Genomic DNA, 20,256 nt, shown 5'->3' with positions numbered 1-20,256 from the left:
ATAGCATATACAGTAGGAAAACCAAACACAGTCTAGGCTGCTATAATTGCCACTCTTTCACTGACATTTTGAAAAACAATTTCAGTTCTTGAAGTTAAATGAGTCATGGAATACAAAGGATACTGGATGATCATATAGAGGTAAAATAGGATATTAACCCCACTCATAAGAATTAACTTTCATAATTCACTTGTGCCAAGAGCTCATGAATACATAACCTGAGCAAATATTACGCAGACTCAGAGAGAGGAACAGACTTAAATCATTCACAGAGAAACTGGGGTTGCGCAAATAAAGCTATTTTTAGTATATATTAATTTTAGTTGTGCTATGATGCATGTAGTTATGTAACTAGTACAATCTTTTTTTCTCTGTATCTCTAAATGTCAAGGAGATTGCTGTGTGTGAAGAAGGCAGCTGCCATTTGGTTCAGATGAGATGCAACACATTATAGAAGAGAGGTTTCAGAGTAGCAGCCGTACTAGTCTCTATCCGCAAAAAGAACAGGAGTACTTGTGACACCTTAGAGACTAACAAATTTATTAGAGCATAAGCTTTTGTGGGCTACAGCCCACTTCATCGGAGCCCATGAAAGCTTATGCTCTAATAAATTTGTTAGTCTCTAAGATGCCACAAGTACTCCTGCTCTTATTATAGAAGAGACTCACTCTGTTCTCTCTTGGATGCTTTATGTTTGTCCTTTCTTGTGCTGCTATTTTCCCGCAGTCGTTAAGATTAATGTACATGGTTGCTCAGCACCTCACAGAATTAGGCCCTAAATAAGTGTACATTAATGAATAGCTTTGGTAGCCTAATCCTGCAGATATTAAAGCAACATGACTATTGGTGCTGATGAATGCTGGATTAGGCCTTTTCTGCATGAATGCATAGGCAGTTAGACACTAGGTGTAGTTAATGTGTGATCACTTTACTGTTGTGAAATGATTATGATCCACTTTGTCAGTGATTTCACAGTCCCATGTCTGTGGTGTGACCGGACAGCTTTGTCTCCCATGTACAATGTGTGTAGCCAGATCTAATGGCTGGTATTCACAAGCAAGTTTCAACACTTTGGCACATCATTTTTAGACAAGTTCCAGGGAGCAAGTTTGCCCTCCTGCAATTAGATGCCACTGTAATTTAATACAGGTTATTCCCTGGGCACTAGAAAAAACTCCTTTTCTATAAAGACAAGTTATGCCAGTGTAGAACTGGCACCATTGAGACTGATGATTCAGGATTAAAAAAAAAAAGAAAATCAGTACAGAGTAACTGCTGGACAAGTTTAGTTGACATGACAGGTGACCTGAACTGTATTTGACCTTGGTAGCATCTAGGTCATTGTTCCACAAGGATGAACTCTTCTTGAATGGCATTTTTAATAGACCATGTTCATTCTGTTTTGACAGCATCTTTTGTGTGAGGATCTCAATGTGCTTTAGAAACAGTAAGTCTCACAAAACACCTATTAGAAAACAGATAAGGGATATTGTATTGGTCTGATTTTTAGATGTTCTGAGCACCCACAGTTCTGCCAGGGGTGTTTGTATGTAAGAAAATAGACAAAAAATAACTCATTCTTTTGAAGTAATTCCCCTTTAATGCTGCCAGAGTTACTACCTGTCATGGTTATCTGTACATAACTGCCAATTGGATATGCTAACACCGCTTGAGCAATTCACATTGATGATTACAAATTTGAGATTCAGCTGTGGCATTGATCAATAGCAATAGCCTATGGTAAGGACCCATGCCCAGAGCCTCCCAGAACCTCTGGGGAAGTTGGTATTGGTAGCAGAATAACACTGGAGCATTCCTTGTGGTCAGGAAAGAACAAGGGCTATGTTTGTGTGCATTTATTACACTGGCAAAAGCTTTTGGGTCCTCCCACCACCACCACACTCGAGAAGTCATGAAGGGTTAGGCTCAGTTTAGTCATGCATGTAACTTATTAAATTTTACCTGTCTTGCACTATCACTGAGTTCTGCTGCTCTATGGCAGAAGATTCGTTCAGTATCATGGGAAAGCTGTTCAAAAAGGTAGCTGCTCAAACCACCTTTCAGGCCTCTCCACTACATTGTTACCACAACAAATGCAAGGCCTTGTTCTCTCTCTCAGGAACCTTCAGCGCTCTGCACTTCCCTGCTTATCTGCCCATACTGTCCCCCACCACTCCCTCCACTCTGCCAATTAAACCAGCCTCAAACACTCGTTTGTTTGCTTCACCCAGATAGGTCTTTGCATTTTTTCCACTTGTTGCATCATCTTTCAAATTAAACTGTAAACTCTGCAGGGCAGTGTGTTTTCCTATGTGTTAGGAAAGGCCCTGATTCTAATTGGGGACATTGGGTACTAATGTAAAGTAATAAAATAAACAAACTACAACAACGTTACTTAAAAGCTCATATCAACAACTAAGGATGGACAAACGGCTTCAGGTAAATCAGCAACCCACTCAAATTCCCTTCCCCAGAAGAAAACGAAACACAAGAAAACAAACAGAACCTTTGCTGAACTTCATGGAAATTTGTTTGCCTCCTGCCCATAGCTTTGCTACACCTTTGCATATCTTGGCTTCAGATGGAACTAGAGTCAGAAAAGCCCAAATAAACTGGAAATATTCTTATGTAATACTTTTAGCCATAGATTTCTAAGCACTTCATAAAGAAGGTCAGTATTACTATCATCCACATTTTACATGTGGGGTAACTGAGGCACAGAGCAGCACAATGACTTGCCCAACATCACATAGCAAACCAGTGGCAACACTGAGATGAGAATGCAGGTCTCCTGAGTCCCAGTCCTGTGCTCAGTCCACTAGGCCACTGCCTCCCCACTAGAACACTTGAAACTGTATCTCTGCAATGCCCAGTTTGAAATTAGTGGACTCATTGACCAGTTTTAGGTTTAGCTGTTGCTAGCCTGTATTCAAGCAGTCTGGGACACAGGAGCTTTGCAGGTGTGAGCTAAGGATCCACTGACCCATCCCCTCATGGCCTGCATTGCTATCTCCCCACAAAACATTGGCACTTGCCTTTTCAAATGATTGGAATGCCATTGGCTAATCCCCGACTCCCCATGGGCATGGAGGAAGCTGCACAATATGAAGTAGAACAGTTAATGCATATTAGCATTAACAGTCTGTTAGCTGAGGAAAGAAATGGGGAAGGGATTTAGTAAAGAGAAAAGGCCTTCAGGGAGAATACTGTTGCTTCCTGTGCTTTTGACAGCTACCAAAACCTTCTGCCTTTGGGACTGTTTTGATAATAAAGTTGTGGCTTTATAGATCATCTTAACAGAAAATATGTCTGCCCTTAGCAACACCCATTTTTCATAACCATCCCATCAAATTCAGGCTCAGCCCTGGTGCAGTGCAGCCACTTTTTGTTGCACTAATGGCCTAATCTGGCTATAAAACTGTCTTAATCAGTCCAGAAAGGAACACCTGAGTGTTTGAGGGACTTTTGATGGTGTACATCCAACACAGGGGTATTTATGCCATTCACCTCCCTGTTAACAGTGGAAAACCACGTGCAATTGAAGGAAAGGAGGTGCGGCTTGGATGGTCATGCGCTATACCAATCTTCAGCCCCTCCTGACCACTGCCTGAATCTTTCGTCCCTTCTGATCACTGCAGCCTGGCAGAAGTTAGAGCAGCCAGCTGACTGCTTTAACATGGCGCAGAGCAGCACTTGGACCAGGGGACTGCAAGAGTGAACATTAAACCACCTAGCACACAGCTCCCAGATTTGAAGTCAAGGCACTTTCATCACAATATCGTCCATTTTCGTTTTAAGGATGACCAAAAGAGTGTCATGTATATGTTTAGAAAAATACTTTTATTCAAATCATGTCCTTGTGCCAGAAATATTAAGCTTGTATACCTCTGAGCAGGTAACAGCTTTATATGTAATCGATAATTAGCTCAACATATGGAAAACAAAACAATTTAGCAAAACCAACACTCCTTCACTGCTTCTGCACAGTTCAAATGACTGCAGACAATTTCACCAAGCCACACTTTTTTTGTGAATGACTAAATACTAAATTCGAGTTAGAAGCTCTTACCTTTCCCCAAAGAAGAAACACATAAAATGAAACCCAGGTTACCGTTCAGTAACTACCATCATTCTATAATTACAAAACCAACTATGTAGCAAAATAAATGAGCTTGGTCATTTGTTATAGTTTTATTGCTTTGTAAGTACGCAGAATGATGTAAATTGGGCACTGTATTAAAAATGACAGAAAAACGTTAGATCCTAAGCTGAAGGATCAATTTTTACTAAAAGAAAAGGAGTACTAACCAATTTAGAGACTAACCAATTTATTTGAGCGTAAGCTTTTGTGAGCTACAGCTCACTTCATCGGATGCATCACTTTGCAAACGATGAAATGAGCTGTAGCTCACGAAAGCTTACGCTTTCTTTTCTTTTTGCGAATACAGACAAAGACAGCTGCTACTCTGAAACCTGTCAATTTTTGCTAAGCTGTTTGTGCTATTCAGCTTATAATACAGAAGACTGAATAAGAAGATGAAAATACTAATGCAGAGATACCTCGATGTAATATATACTACTAGGTAATGCATAGAAATATAGGTAAAATTTAGAAATAAAATACACAGTTGCAGTCCAGTATAATTAGCATGTTTCTGATTTTAAACACTGTTTCATGAAGACAGCTCTGAATCACATTGGATCACAGAGTCATGAGCAAACAACAAAGGGAACATATTAATTTGTAATTGTAGGATGGTTGAAAGTATTTTAGAGGAAAGAATTACTGAGCTCCATTACTCCTTTTATGAGGAGCTTTTCTGTGTCACGCTAAAGCAGATTTTATGCACTCATGCAAAACAACAAATTGTTTCTCCGAATGCATTATGACATCGCGGACTAAGGGGTGAAAGGAGTACACAAGTAAACAGATTTCATTAGAGAAACAGAACTGAGGGGCAATATTTAGAGTTGGGAATGGATACTCGAGTTGATGCAAAATAACACAGAGCATTTGGAAAACAAATAAATGAATCAACAAAAGCCTGAGATATTTTAGAAGGATACAGGAGCTTGAAGAGAGAAACAGAAACCATAACAATTAAATGAGTCTGGAAAGAAATAACAAGGGAGTTGTCTGTCTGTGATAGAAGAGCTTGGTGGCTCCAGACATTTCTTGTTTATTAAAGTTTGTTCTTCCTAAAGGGATTTACTTCAGAGAGGGAACTCACATTATGTGGCAGCATTACCCGTATTCTTTCTGAATTCTGCAGAGTACAAACCATTATTTATGAATTATTGAGATTTTCATTGTCCATGTACATTCTGGATAATGGCAAGTCAGAATGTTAAGAGCCACAGATTATTAAATTTTCCTTGGCTTTATTAACATAATATATATCAAGTATATACACATCTAAAACATGCTGAAACAAACTGCTTGCCTCAACATTGTGAAGGTGAAGAACAAATTACAAAATGATCCTTCTTCCCTCTGCCCCCAGTAGTTTCAAGTATAATGCCACTTAGCCTAAGTATTTTAATTTGTGTCCCTTCACTTTTGGAAGCACATGAAAGCCTTATTATGGTGACTATAATCATTTCAAAATAAGCTGACTTCTTGGTCTGCTTAACAGTTTAGTCTTCAGATGCCTAACTACAGCTACATAGCAGGTGTTACTGACTTAGAAGAAACTTGGTATATATTGTGTCTGCCATTGGAAACACTTTTGAAATCAAACAGCAATTTACAAATAATTTTTTGCATTATTTGTTCAGCTGTTGGCTACACTATGTTAATAACAATTATTTGAAATATATGCTGTAGTAGAAAGAGAGCCTAAGATATGTAAGATAGATATAAGCCCTTGTATCAGAGGCCTGAGGCCCAACTAAAGTAGTGGCCAAGCTTTACTGTTATAAACCAAAAACAGGTGGTGAGCAAAAGTCAAGCTCTGCCTGCCTGCATGCTCACAGAACCTGGCAAGAACAGGGCTGGTATTAACAACATACACACATTTCTGAGACATGCTAGGCACAAGATACTTCTGTAAACACAGTCTAAAAGGGTACCAGAACACTGCATACCAAGTATGATACAAGTATGGTACAAGCCCCCCACAAAGATAATGAGAACACACTGACCCCTCCTAAAATAAGGTCAGGATGACAGTGTGATGGATAGAGATGTTTTGATCGAACCAACATGTACAAGGTAAGGGGTGGTAGCCATGTCAGAGAGGTAATACATAATTTGTTTGTACCGGTGTATAAAATGGAGTCTCAAGGGGATAGCGGAAAGTCCCACCACTAACTGAGCTGCATCCATTGTCATGGGCATACATGCATTGAGTGTACTTGTAACAAGTATAGGGCACCAATACTGTGCTTCGTCGACAATAAACCTGACCTAATGCCTTCATATCTTAACAGATCTTGTAGTCATTGGGCAGTTCGATCGAGGTCTGCTGTGCCAGTTGCCTGTGCAGAGCTGGGACAGCACACAGAGAGAACACCCACCCACAGCCGAACATCTAACAACATATACTACCGTGTGTGATAAACTTCAGATCATTAATAACAATATCAAGATACAGGAATAACTGTATAAATATCTAGTGGTTATATCCAGTTGGTTGTAAAAAGGTTAATCAATCAATGATTAAAAAGGTTAATCAATCAAAGGTTATAATCAAAGGTTTTTATAATCAAATATAGCAGAGATGGCCAACCTGTAGCTCCGGAGCCACAGGTGGCTCTTCAGAAGTTAATATGCGGTTCCTTGTAGAGGCACCGACTCCAGGGCTGCAGCTACAGGCTCCGACTTTCCAATGTGCCACGGGGTACTCACTGCTCAAACTCTGGCTCTGCCACAGGACCTACCCCCACTCCACCCCTTTCTGCCTCCTCACCTGAGCCTGCAGTGCCCTCACTCCTCGTCCTCCAAGCCTCCTGATCGGAGGTGTGGGGAGGGAGGGGCAGGTGCTGATTGGTGGGGCTGCTGGTGGGCGGGAGGTGCTGGGATCAGGAGGAGGGGAGCTGTTGGGGAACTGCTGACATATTACTGTAGCTCTTTGGCAATGTATATTGGTAAATTCTGGCTCCTTTTCATGCTAAGGTTGGCCACTCCTGAAATATAGTATGGTAATGAAAGACAAGGAACCTCTGAAGCTCTTTGACAAGGCTAGTTTAAATGACATCAGCAAATACATTTCTACAAATAAACCTGCTTCATGAAAGAAGTTAATGAAACTCATCCAAACTACATAATCAAAGCATCAAAAGTTAGGAAGTACACAATTAAACTCATATAGCTCTGATTCTGCTGAGCACTTAAGCACCTGTATAACATTAAACACATGTTAAGTCCATTCTTATTCAGCAAGGAAAAGATTCAGTGAGGTATTTAAGCATATGCATAACTTAAAGCACATGGGCACTTCTGTTGAAGTACATGGGACTATTCACATGCTTAAAATTATGAATGTGCTTAAAAATCTTGCTGAATCAGGGTCCTTCTCAATAAATCTAAAGTTGATCTGACAGAAGCTCAGTCAATGGGACTTAAGCATGCATTTACCTGTTTTTCTGAGTAGGGACATACTTAAGCAGCTGCTTAACTTTAAGCAGTTGCTTAACTTTAAGCTGCTTAAGTGCTTTCCTGAATTGAAAAAAGAACTGATCATAAGACTTAATATTTTTACCTTGAAAGTTAAACACATTTAACAAGATATATACTAGTGTCACTAACAGTCAATAGTTCATTGTTCTTAAGATCCAAGGGTCTGGATCTCTAGGCAAATTGGTGAGGCTTTTTACCAAACCTTGTCCAGGAAGTAGGGTGCAAGGTTTTGGGAAGTATTTTGGGGGGAAAGACGCGTCCAAACAGCTCTTCCCCAGTAACCAGTATTAGTTTGGTGGTGGTAGCGGCCAGTCCAAGGACAACGGGTGGAATATTTTGTACCTTGGGGAAGTTTTGACCTAAGCTGGTAAAGATAAGCTTAGGAGGTTTTTCATGCAGGTCCCCACATCTGTACCCTAGAGTTCAGAGTGGGGGAGGAACCTTGACAAGCATAATTATAAGTGAATTGATAAGTAATAAAAACAATAACTGTTGTATAAAGTTTAGGACTCTGATGCCTAGTAGCACAATAAAATTTGATATTTGTTTCTCTGTCTCACTGTGAATAAGGATAAGGTTTCCCTTGAGAATATTGAAGTAACTGATCAATAACATTGGGGCAACAGTTCTGATAGCCAATGACATTCATTATTAAATATGACATTAACAACAGATTAAAAATTAAAGTAAAGGATCGGTGTTAAGCAATATGATATTTGGATGTGATCACTTTTGCAATATAATGACTGGCCTTTAATAATGTAAAGTTATGGAGGGTTTTCTGATATGGGACCCTAATATGATGTGACTAGGATGGGAATGTATGACTATATTCTCAGATAAAGAATCTAGGACAACAGTTATAAACAGCAGAGATTAATCAGAATCAGAAATGGTTAATGAAAATAAGGTAATTCAGAAACCAAAAGCTCACTGTGACTCTTTGGGGTGCAATCCAGCCTGGTGAGGGACTATGTCACACCTGCTCTGCAACCTGGGGTGCCTCACAATGCTTTGCTGCTGTAGCTCCCAACCTGTGGACACTTGATAGGAGTTTGCTCATCAGCTTTGATGACACCAGGCTAGAAGTGTCAGCTTGTCCTTTGTCTTTGAGAAACAGGTTTGCCCACTCCCCAGATTTGTCTGCTAAACACTCTTCAGTCATGATTTCAGCTTATGTTTATCACTTTACATATAATGTTCCTAAATACATTTCACCATGATATTATTGGCCAGCAAGATATTAGTTTTCAAATGATACATCATAAGGCTTATACATTTTGAACAAAGATTATTACAATAGTGTGTAGCATGTGAATACAGGGGTGCATTCCGTCACCCTCACCATCTGCAATGAAAGTTTCTGAATCAAAACACGTTTGTATGAGAGGCAGCTGCTGCCATTAAAAGTTCGTCCTTTACCCACAGTGACTTCTCTCTAAGATATGGTTATTGTTTTCTATTTTAAGTGTAAGCAGTGTCAGGATGAGCTCCACCCTGACATCTGGTGGTGAGGTGTGGCAAGTTGTGGAAAAGAACTTCAGGGGCCGATCTCATTTGCATAGGCACACCCACCACGCCTAGAATGAGACCATAGCTGCCCAAATGGTCACTTTGGCCACTGTGGGATCCCCAGTGTCTCTGTTATTGGGGCAGAAAGAATAAATTGTTATTACCCTGATTATGGGAACTGTGCTTGGAATTGTATGTGGCCTTTTGTTATGATGGAAGGATTCACCATCAACTAAGTAGCACTCGCTAGGCAAGGGTCATGGGTTCCAAAACTGTGTGAATAGAGAGAGGCTGGGGACAAGTATTAATACTTGGTGGCATGGGCCTTACATGCTAATTGCACTTCCTCCTCTCTCTACTGTGGAATATCAGAGCTAATTTTGATTTCATTAGAAGTCTAGTTACAGGTTGCTGAGCTCACTTTGGGCTAACAGTGCACCAGCACTGGGGCTCCCCTACTACAAGCTGAATTCACCTAAGAGCTGAAATCACTGAGTGTTGTGTTAAGTAGTGGGGGAGCCTGAAGATATATTGTGGAGCAGTTTGCAGGACGGCTGGAGTGCCTTGCGGACCGGCTGGTGAAGCAGTTCGACGCGGAGCAGTTTGTGGATGGCAGGAGCTGCTTGTGGGCCGTGGAGCTGAGGGAAGGAGTTCGTGGGGCGGCTGGCGGAGCGGAGCGCAGCTGAGGGAAGGAGTTCGTGGGGCGGCTGGCGGAGCGGAGCGCAGCTGAGGGAAGGAGTTCGTGGGGCGGCTGGCGGAGCGGAGCGCAGCTGAGGGAAGGAGTTCGTGGGGCAGCTGGCGGAGCGGAGCGCTGCTATGGAGCTATGGGGCGGTCAGCTTCAGATCATGTAAGGTGCCTCTTACCCCCGTCCCATTTCCCCCCAGGTTGGGAGGTAAAGCTCCGCAGATAAACTTTCAAACTCTGGGGCTGCCCTGACCAGGGACAGAGACTTTTGGGGCATTGGACTTTTGGGACTTTGGGTGATTTGGGGTTGCTGGACTCAAGAACCAAAGGGAAAAGGGCATGCCCCAATTTGCTTGGGGTGGGTTTTTTTTTTTGCTCATGGGTTGTGTTATGAATCCTGTTGGTGGTGTTTCCCCAACATAATGCCACATTGTTTCTCTCTGTTATTAAAAGGCTTTTGCTACACTCAGACTATGTGCTTGCGAGAGGGGAAGTATTGCCTCTTGGAGGCGCCCAGCGGGGGTGGTATATATTTGTCCCAGGTCACTGGGTGGGGGCTCGAGCCGGTTTGCATTGTGTTATTCGAATGGATCCCCTAGATATTGAACCCGGCCCTTGTTGCTGCCAACTCTGACGGGCAGTAGGGTTACATAAGTATAGGGAAATATTGTTAGGGTTCCAGAGCCCTAACATCTCAGCTACTCTGCATTGCATTATATCTTTTAGAGGAACTCAATTTTATTCAAGAGAATTCATCCTTCTGGGCAAGAAATCTCCTACAGGAAAGTTGGAATGTGAAGGCTCCAGGACAATATAGCTAGTTGAATTATTCAATGAAAATCATTTATCCAAAGCATTGTGGATTTTTTATTGTCTACATTTTTCATGAATTTCCTCCTAATGGCTCTAGTGGGGGCCACTGCAGGAGTAGTCATGTCGCAGCCCTGTCAGGTGTTCTGCGAATTCTGCTAAACACCTACCACTACAATATAACCAAAAAATGTCTATGCCTGCAGACAGTTGTCAGCATAACCAACCAACTACCTGAAGCCTGACTCAGTCCTCAGTGTCATTCAAAAGGGTCCTCGTCAGGGCTGGCACTGACAATAACATCAGCAAATGTTGAAGGACTTTCAGGTGTTTAACAAGACCTTAGAGCCAAAATAGGTGCTGACTACAACTGCCAGGTGTTATGCCTCCAGAAGACATATATAGGGATTAACAACAACTGCCCCCAGATACTTAGGATGAACTTTACCATTGAAAGGCCACACAAGCAATACAGCAGCACCATTTTTGTCAAACCTGATCTTATCAATACGACATCTATGACCGATAATAATGGCATTGAAGTCCTGACTGTAGACACTGGTGGCATTTCCATCACATCTGCCTACAAACTGCCATGTTCAGAAGGCCACATAACCTGAAACATGACAAAATGTAATCATCAGTGACTTTAATAGTCACAGCGTCAAACAGGGCTAATGAATAATATGAAAATGGTGAACAAGTTGAATGGTGGGCAGATGCACACCACTTGAGCTGAATTCACAACCAAAACTCCCCAGTTCTTTCAACAGCAGCCAATGGAAATGGGGCTATAACCCTGATCTGGCATTTGTCAGCAACTATGTAGCTGGTTCAGGTAACAAACTTAGTCTGGGTCCTGTTCCACATTCACACCACCGGACCAAAGCCATCCAGATCAATGCATCCATAATGCCAAATGCAGTACATTCTGTGCTGCTTTAATTTTAAGAAGTCAGAATGGAAGGGCTTCACCAAAGATCTTGGTACTGTAGATTGAACCGATACCACAAAACTCATAATTTTAGAGCACAGTACACAATGACTGAATAAACTTTCAGAATTAATGCCCTCAAGAATGGCAAAGCCATTGGTCTACACAATGTTCATACTGAACAAATCAAACACTTCAGACCAGCAGCAAAGAACTGGTTAGTCAAGTTGTTTAGCAGATGCTCAGCCACATACAAAGTACCCAAGATCTGGCCATGAGCATTGGTTGTGGCATTCCTGAAGCAGGGGAAGAACGCAATGGAGTTGAAGCACTAAAGGCCTATATCAGTACTACCACTCTACAAGCCTCTTATCTTAAACTGCCTATCACCAATTGTTGAAAAAGCACCTAATCCCAGAGCAATCTGGATTCCACCCAGGGAAGTCATGCACTGCTCAAGTCCTGAACATCACTCAATACATCAAAGATGACTTTGAATAAGGTACGGTAACAGGAGCCATGTTTGTTGACCTAGCAGCAGCATATGACATAAGCTCTTCCATAGGCCCTCCTCACAAAAAAATATTACATGATGAAAGTTCACCGCCTCGTATGACTGATACAATCTCTACTAGAGAACCGATGCATGTACATCAAACTATGCGGGAAGTGGACCCTATGGCAACAACATAAAAACAACACACAATAAAGAAGTGTACTCTCAGCAATGCTCTTCAGCAGCTGCATGAATAAGCAGCTAACCCATCTCATATGAAGCTTTATTTGTGCTGATGAGGTATGCATCTCTGCCAAACCCAAAGATCTCATCCAGATCTAAGTTATATTAACATAGAAGCTGTCTGGGCTCTCAGTCTATTACACCAAGAATCAATTGCATGCCAACCCAGACAAAATGCAAGTGAGTAGCCTCTATCTTCAGGATTGTGAAGCCAATAGACAACTCAGTATCATCTGGTATGGCGCATTACTCCACTGCTGGAATCCTGTCTACCTTGGAGTGATGCTAGACTGCACTCTCCGCTTCAAAGCACACATAGAGAAGGGAAAAGCAAAGTTAGCACCCAGACCAAGATACTTAGGAAGAGCCTGCAAATTCAAAATGGGTCACCAACCCAGCAACACTAAGAACCACCCGCACTCACATTTTGCTATTTAATGGCTGAATACACCTGTCCAGTGTGGGAAAGATCAGCTCACTCAAAGAAGCTGGAGCCTGTACTGAGTGATAGTGGTCGCTACATCACAGGATGTATAAAACCAGTGGTGAGCTGGAGCCGTTAGCACTGGTTTGCTGGAACCAGTTGTTAAATTTAGAAGCCCTTTTAGAACCGGTTGTCCCGCAAGGGCTTCTAAATTTAGCAACCGGCCAAAGTGGCGCCTTAGGCGCTGACTCCGTGGGTGCTCCGGGAAAATTTGGTGAGTGCAGAGCACCTACCAGCAGCTCCCCGCCCCATGCCCGGCCCCAGCTCACCTCTGCTCCGCCTTCGCCTCCACCTCGTCCCCACTCTGCTTCTCTGCCCCACCCCCCCCCCCGCCAGCTTCCTGTGAATCAGGTGTTTGCGCAAGAAGCCTGGGAGGGCTGAGAAGCAAGCAATAGCTTCATGCTCAGGCCCAGGGAGGTGGAGGCGGAGTGGAGGTGAGCGGGGGCGGGGAGGTGTGTGCAAGGAGGGCCACCCACGCTGCAGCAGGTAACCCGGGAGAAGGGGAGCGCGCAGGGGAACCGCTCCCCACCCCAGCTCGCCTCCGCCTCCCTGGGCCTGAGCGCAAAGCCACTACCTGCTTCTCAGCCCTCCCAGGCTTCCCACGCGAACAGCTGATTCGCAGGAAGCCAGGGGGGTGGAGAAGCAGAGCGGGGCAGCGCATTCAGGGGAGGAGGCAGAGGTGAAGGCAGGTGGAGGTGAGCTGGGGCCGGGCGCGGGGCAGGGAGCTGCCAAGCACCCACCAAATTCTCCCCATGGGTGCTCCAGTCCTGGAGCAGCCACGAAGTCGGTACCTAAGGCGCCACTTTTGATGTGATCAGTGGGGGGGAGCGGCCACTCCCCCTGCTCCCAGCCTAGCTAAGTTACCCCACCACTTGGAGCCAGAGGGACCTGCCGGATGCTTTCCGGGAGCCATTCCAGGTAAGCACCACCGGGACTCCCCACTTCGCCCCCTGACAGGTCCCTCTGGCTCTTAGGGGCTGGGTGGGCACCCACTACGGTGGCCCACGAGACCCTCCTGCCTGGTTCTGGGGGAAGTCAGGGGACAGGGGAGGGGGGTGTCAAGGAACACAGGAGGGTTGGATGGGGCAGGAGTCCCGGGGGGTGGGGGCTGGCCACAACCCCCTCGTGGGGTGAGGAGGGAACCGGTTGTTAAGATTTTGGCAACTCATCAATGTATAAAACCAACAAACAGGAACAGCCTTTATGTGCTTGCAGGAATTGCTCCACTGGATCTTAAGAGAGGGGTCACAGGCAAAATGGAATGATGGCAACAGGTCAAGGATACCAGACATCTCTTACATGGCCACATCATGGCAGTTAGCAGCCTGAAATTGCGGAAAAGCTTCCTAGCTGCAACAGAAATGCTTAAAAAAATAACTGATGGCTGTATAACTGGAAATGTGGTGCACACACCTCAAAATACTTGACAAGGATGTCAAATGCACATTGACATTGACAAAGGGCTTTCCACAGGTGCAGAGATGGATAGGTGGATCTGGAGATGTTTAAGCTACCCCCAAACAAGAGTTGGCAAGCCAAAAGTCAATATATGAATGTGGGGTTATTCAAATGACCCAGACATGTAACTGCAGTGAAACACAAACCAGGGGACATATATTGGTCTGCCAGCTCCTGGAGGAACCATGCATCATGGAAGATCTTGCTAAGGCTACAGACTGGGCCATATCATGTATCCAATACTGGAAAAAAATAGGACTGTGGTGGAAGCACAGGAGAACAAGAAGAACCAGCTCTAGCAGCATCTCTGTGGTAGCTATCACTGTTATTCATGTTTTAATACAAAATCTGATTATTTCTTTCTCTTTATCTCAAACAGTAACGAGTAGCATCAAACACAGTAATGACAAATAGGCAATTGTTGATGAAAAATTAGTGATGGCCCTGAAGAATAGGGACAGCAGAATGATATGGTTCACTGTGATCCAATTATAATCCTACTGAGCTACATACTGGAGTCCAATTCAAGTAAAACTCCCACTTCTATCATAGTTAAATGATCTCAGTTTTTATGCCACAGTCATGACTGAGAACCTTCCAGCTTTTAAAAGATACATATAGGATCCCAGTTTCTCTGTTTGTAACCCAAGTGAAAGGGGATTTTTGAGTGTCTGTTTTTAAGCAGGAAATCTAGCTTGAAGAAGTATATATTATATTTTGTCCTGAAGGAGGTAGCTTCAATGGCAATTTTGTTCAAGTAAGGACTGAAGAATCTGGCTTACTGTAATAAACATGAGGTAATAAGAATACATCCCAAATATTGAGATGAAAAGATGCATCCTTTAACTTAACTGGACAATCAAAAAAGGACACAGCCAGAAATGAAACTTTGTGCATGTGTGTAAGCAGGAAAAACACGGAGAGATCAAATCTGAGAATTTATCTAAGCCCTTATTTTATGTAGGCACTAGGTTTTGGTCTGCCATGCAGTGATATGATATACTAGTCAGAGGTCGGTCATTGCAGTTATGATCAGTCTTGATTGACCAAACCTCAAATAATTAAAACTCCCTGGTATCTAAAACAGAGTTATGTCCTTCAGTGCCTATTCATTTTATTGGATAGTCTCTCGATCATCTGAAACCTCATTTAACCAAACTTATGTACTGTCCCCCAGGACATTCAGATAATCAAAGTTGTACTGTACATGAAATACAGTATGTGACTGATGTTAAATTGACTACCAGGTAATTAGATGCTAATGTCACCACTGTGCCAGGATGAAATGTCACTTCATAACACTTCTGTGTAATTTTTGAGTGACTACAATGTCACCTTGAAGCTTGTTTGAGGCATTATGATTGTGATAACGATGAAATGATTGTAATGTTACTCTATAAGTGGGTGTGTACTATTTAGGTATAGACAGTCACTTAGATTGCTAATATTTTAGAAACATGGAGTAGAGTAACGTGCCATTTTAGCTAGACCTGTTTAAAATTTTGCATCCAAAGCAAAATTAGCAACAAAATGTGAACCTGAATTAACCTCTTTCACTTAGAACAAAATCCAGAAACAACAATTCTGTTGTTTTGTGGTGTTCATTTCCCCAGGCTACTAACATTTTTATTCCAGTTTAATACAATCTTTCATCCCAGTTATACCAATGTCACTCGTGCACATGGAGAGAATTTATTCCAGTGGTAGCTACAAATATTGATCCAAGTGCAAACTTGGCCCAAAGTGTAATTACAGCCAAAAAAAGTGAGTCTACAAAAATGATATTGTGGACAATACATGACAATTCTGATGCTGACACACAAGGCAGGACTAGACTCTCAAAAACAATCTTGCTTTTGTTAGTAAAACGTGTAGCTGGCACTCGATGACACACGTGAAGATATAGGGTGAGATTTTCTCCTGTGTAGAAAGGCCTATGCACCACTTTAGTCCTTAAAATAGGGGTAAAACTGGATTTAAATGTTGCATGGAACATATGCCTGGTGAGTTAGAAAGTACCAGTTTTGCATACTCAGTTTAGCTCTTTACCATTGATCTCATCCATTTAACTATAAATGCATTTTAAGCACTTTTACATTGCCCATACTGGTCAAAACACCCCACAGATTTCAATGAGGTTCCTTGAGGTAAGTTAGTGTGTTAGTGTAGTAAGTTACTTATAAACTTGAGTAAGATAACAAAGTCTGGCCCTGAGAAAGTTAAAGTATCCTCTGTTAGGGACACCTGGAGTCCATAGGATTCCTAATTCTATATAAAAACATCTATAGCAGATTACACCACTACGCTGGAAAAATAACATGCATGAAATGGACTGTGGTAACACTACTCATGTGTTTGTAGTAAGTTGCTGAAATATTCAAAAAACACCTCCCTATTTTCTTCTTTTTTTCCTGCCACCTGAGGCTAATTATGTACTTTGGTCTCTTCCTATTCCCACCCTCCCTCTTCCAAGTGTTAAGCCCAGCCTTCCTTCGTTTCTCTTTGACCCAGTTAGGTGAACAATAAAGTATGTAATTAAATTTGACACTGCAATGACTTGCCTTTGGTAGGCATAGCTTAACCCACACACAGGTGAGGGAGCAAAAAAAGACACCCTTAATAAATTAGTTAAGCAATTTATTAACAATAAAGCAAAACAGATTTATTAAATAAACAAACATAAATAGAACATTATGTACCAATAAATTGCACTCCTTCTGCTACATTTAATTAAAAATAGTAAGAGGGAAACACAAATATAGAAACTGTTCTCATTCTTATTGTAGCATCTCTATGAAGGACATCATCTCCAAACTAAGCTTATGTCTATTTTGTTTCCAATTCTTACTCTCTTTAGCATTACCTCTCAGACAGAACTCTTGCTTCTTTCCACTGTTTATTTTTGTCTAAAAATACCTTCCATTTGGGATGCTCTTCCCAAAATTCCAGGTGATGGGCTGGATAATAAGCTCATGTAAACTGGTATATTTCAGTTGAAGTCAATGGAGCTACATGGATTTACATCAGCTGAGGATCTCGTCCTTTGTTGGAAGGTAAATGGCTGAAAGGCTCAATAGTCTGTAAGAAGCAAAACAAAGTTTTATGTGGACAAACAACTCTACTTTCCAATAACAAAACAACATGAACCAACTACATCCTGTAAAATTAAAGCTGATGAAGGGCTAAGGGGTTTGTTTGTTTGTTTAAGTGGTAAAGGAACAGATACATGGCTAAACTCTGAAACAGAGAAGACTTCCAAATCACCACCTAAAGCACCATCATCAAGCAACATTTATTCACTGCAATATAAGACAGAGAGCGTTAATGAGAGTTCAATGTCCATAACACATTTATCCCTCCTGCCTTTTAGGACACCTCTGCAGTGGTGTTGTAGCTGTGTTGGTCCCAGGATATTAGAGAGACGAGGTCGATGAGCTAATAGCTTTTACTGGACCAACTTCTGAGACAGACAAGCTTTGGTGAGACAGACAAGCTTTCAGGCTTACACAGCGCTCTGAAGACCTGAAAAAGAGCTCTGTGTAAGCTCGAAAGCTTGACTCTCTCACCAACGGAAGTTGCTCCAGTAAAAGATATTACCTCACCTACCTTGTCTTTTTATGAAACCTGACATGTTAAAACTGATCCCTTTTGTACTCCAAATCAGAATACTTTTTAATCTCGGTTGGATCTTATCTGGCTTCCAGAACCTTTCAGATCTTTGTCACAGACATCAAAGACAACATTCAAACTATAAAGGTAGAAAAGAGACATCAAAAATTAAATAGGAAGAGAACAGGTATAAAATGTGAATTTTATATTCATAACTATGTCAGAATCCTCAATTGGCTTTATTATCAGAGACATCATCAAAGTTACAGGCCCAATTCAGACCCAAAGTAAGCCAGTATACCTCCATTTACTTCAATTGAGCTACAATCCCTCACATCAGGCCTGAATTTGGTGTGACAATATTAGAATCTGGTTTTTCATTATATCTTTAAAATGTATTTAGTTCCTGAACACTTAGAAGTGCAGACAGTCTAGATGTTAATAAATAAATGTGTCTGTGGTTTGTGAGATCCAGGCACATATGTTTGAAGCTTAAATGTTTTCTACTGGGAGCTCTATAGAAAACCTATTATCGAGAATTAGATGATTTCATGCCTCATAAGTTTAATACTAACTGGCAGAAGTCAAAAGGAATTAACTTTTTTGCAACTGTGTCAGAAGTTGAACTCTAAGCATTGTGCCAACACCAATTTCAAAAAATCAACTGAGTTGGGTATTAAGTACTTGGTACCTGTATTAAACTTCAAGCAATGATACTGCTTTGTATTACAACAGACATTTATGTAGCATGAACAGAGAAAGGGCCAAACCCTGTTTAAAACAGCCACCCATGGCACATGTACCCCAGCCACAGAAATTAGTTGACTGACCCTGGGGACAGTCGGCCCAGATTCACAGAGGAAATGGGGGTGACCTGCATACAATCCATAAGAGCTAGGCATGGGATTGACTGAGGCGTGCATGTGTCAGACAGGAACTCATGCAAATCAACTCCGCACACATCCCCACTAACCCTCTCTAGATCCTGCTCCTTAACTCTTGTTCACATTAGGGACTCTAATGTAACAGAACATGGACAACAACAATTGTACCTTATGCTGAGAAGAAGGAAATGATGATTTGTAACTTCACCCACTCCTCAAATCACCTTGGCGAGGGGAGGCCTGGAGTCGTACTGGCTGCCCAGGGACGGTGGAACCAGGTAGGCGGTGGGGGCTAGCGCCACCACAGTGGCAATATTGTGGGGGCTGGTTTATGTTTCCACCCATGTATCCAGGTCTTAAGCAAATTATTCCACACCCTCAGGCTGGGTTGGGCTCCATGGCTGTTGGAGTGGAGGAAACAGCAGGACTTGGAGGGGCTCGAACAGCCACCATGGTGCCTGGGATCAGCCAGGGTGAAGGTAGAAACTGCAGTGATCAAGCTGGGAACAGCTACTCCCAGCAAGAAAGATGCAAACTACCTGGACCACCCCCACTTCCCAGTCAGGAGCTGGCTGCCCCCCAGTCCTCCCTGCTGAATCTCACTAGATCCCCTCACTCCACAGGCAAAGCGCCCATCCTGCTCCACCTCTATCTCTCTGATATCCCAACTGTCCCTCATTTCCCATGCAGAGCATCCCCCAACACCCCTCCCTATCTGGCACACTGACTCCCCCCACACCCTCTACAGAGCACCCACACCATTCTCCCTTTTGTCCCTGACACCCCTACACGCCAACTTCCTCCCACTCCCCTGACTCTCCCCGCTCCCCACGCTTAGTACATTTGGGTTTCACTATGCATCTCCGCCCCTCACCCCTCTCTTCAAAGTGAGCTTTTGCTGCCTCTGACAGCTCTGTTTCCCTTTCACAGCTGTTGTCTGGGTGGTTTCTGTGGGGCCTGTACAGACACCTTAATGATCCCCCAGCTATAATTCAAACTGGAAGGACTCCTTCCTCCCCCCGCCATTGAAGGCAATGACAGTTTTTGACAGGATTAAGCCCTGGGATGCTGAAAAGACACAGAGCATGCTCAGGCTCCCTAATGTCATCTCCTTTCCTACGCTCAAGTAAAGCGGATCCTGTACTCCACCCTGGGTGTAGAGAAGCGCTGGGCAGCCACATAGCTGCTTCTGAGCGGCATTACTCCCTTGCAGACAAGTAGAGGGCAGCTGTATAACACCTGCATGGCTGCTCAATCCTTGCCCTGGGATGGCGGACTTTGTGTGACACAGAAAAGGCTGCTAGAAAGATAAATGGCCAGATTTTAAAACAAAACAAAAAACTCAGTACTCCCAGGATCCCAGCGAAGCACCCAAATAAATGGACAACTTTTCAGGAGAGTTCAGCTTCCATTTAAACACCAAAATAAAGGTTTTCAAAACTGCTCAGCACCCAACAACTCCCATTGCACATGCGAAGATATGTGCAATTGTGCACCTAATTTGCACATGTAATTACAAT

Source organism: Lepidochelys kempii, chromosome 8, assembly GCF_965140265.1.
Source record: "Lepidochelys kempii isolate rLepKem1 chromosome 8, rLepKem1.hap2, whole genome shotgun sequence".
Classification (NCBI taxonomy): domain Eukaryota; kingdom Metazoa; phylum Chordata; order Testudines; family Cheloniidae; genus Lepidochelys; species Lepidochelys kempii.
The sequence above is the reverse complement of the archived record's forward strand: the minus strand, read 5'-3'. Positions refer to the sequence as shown.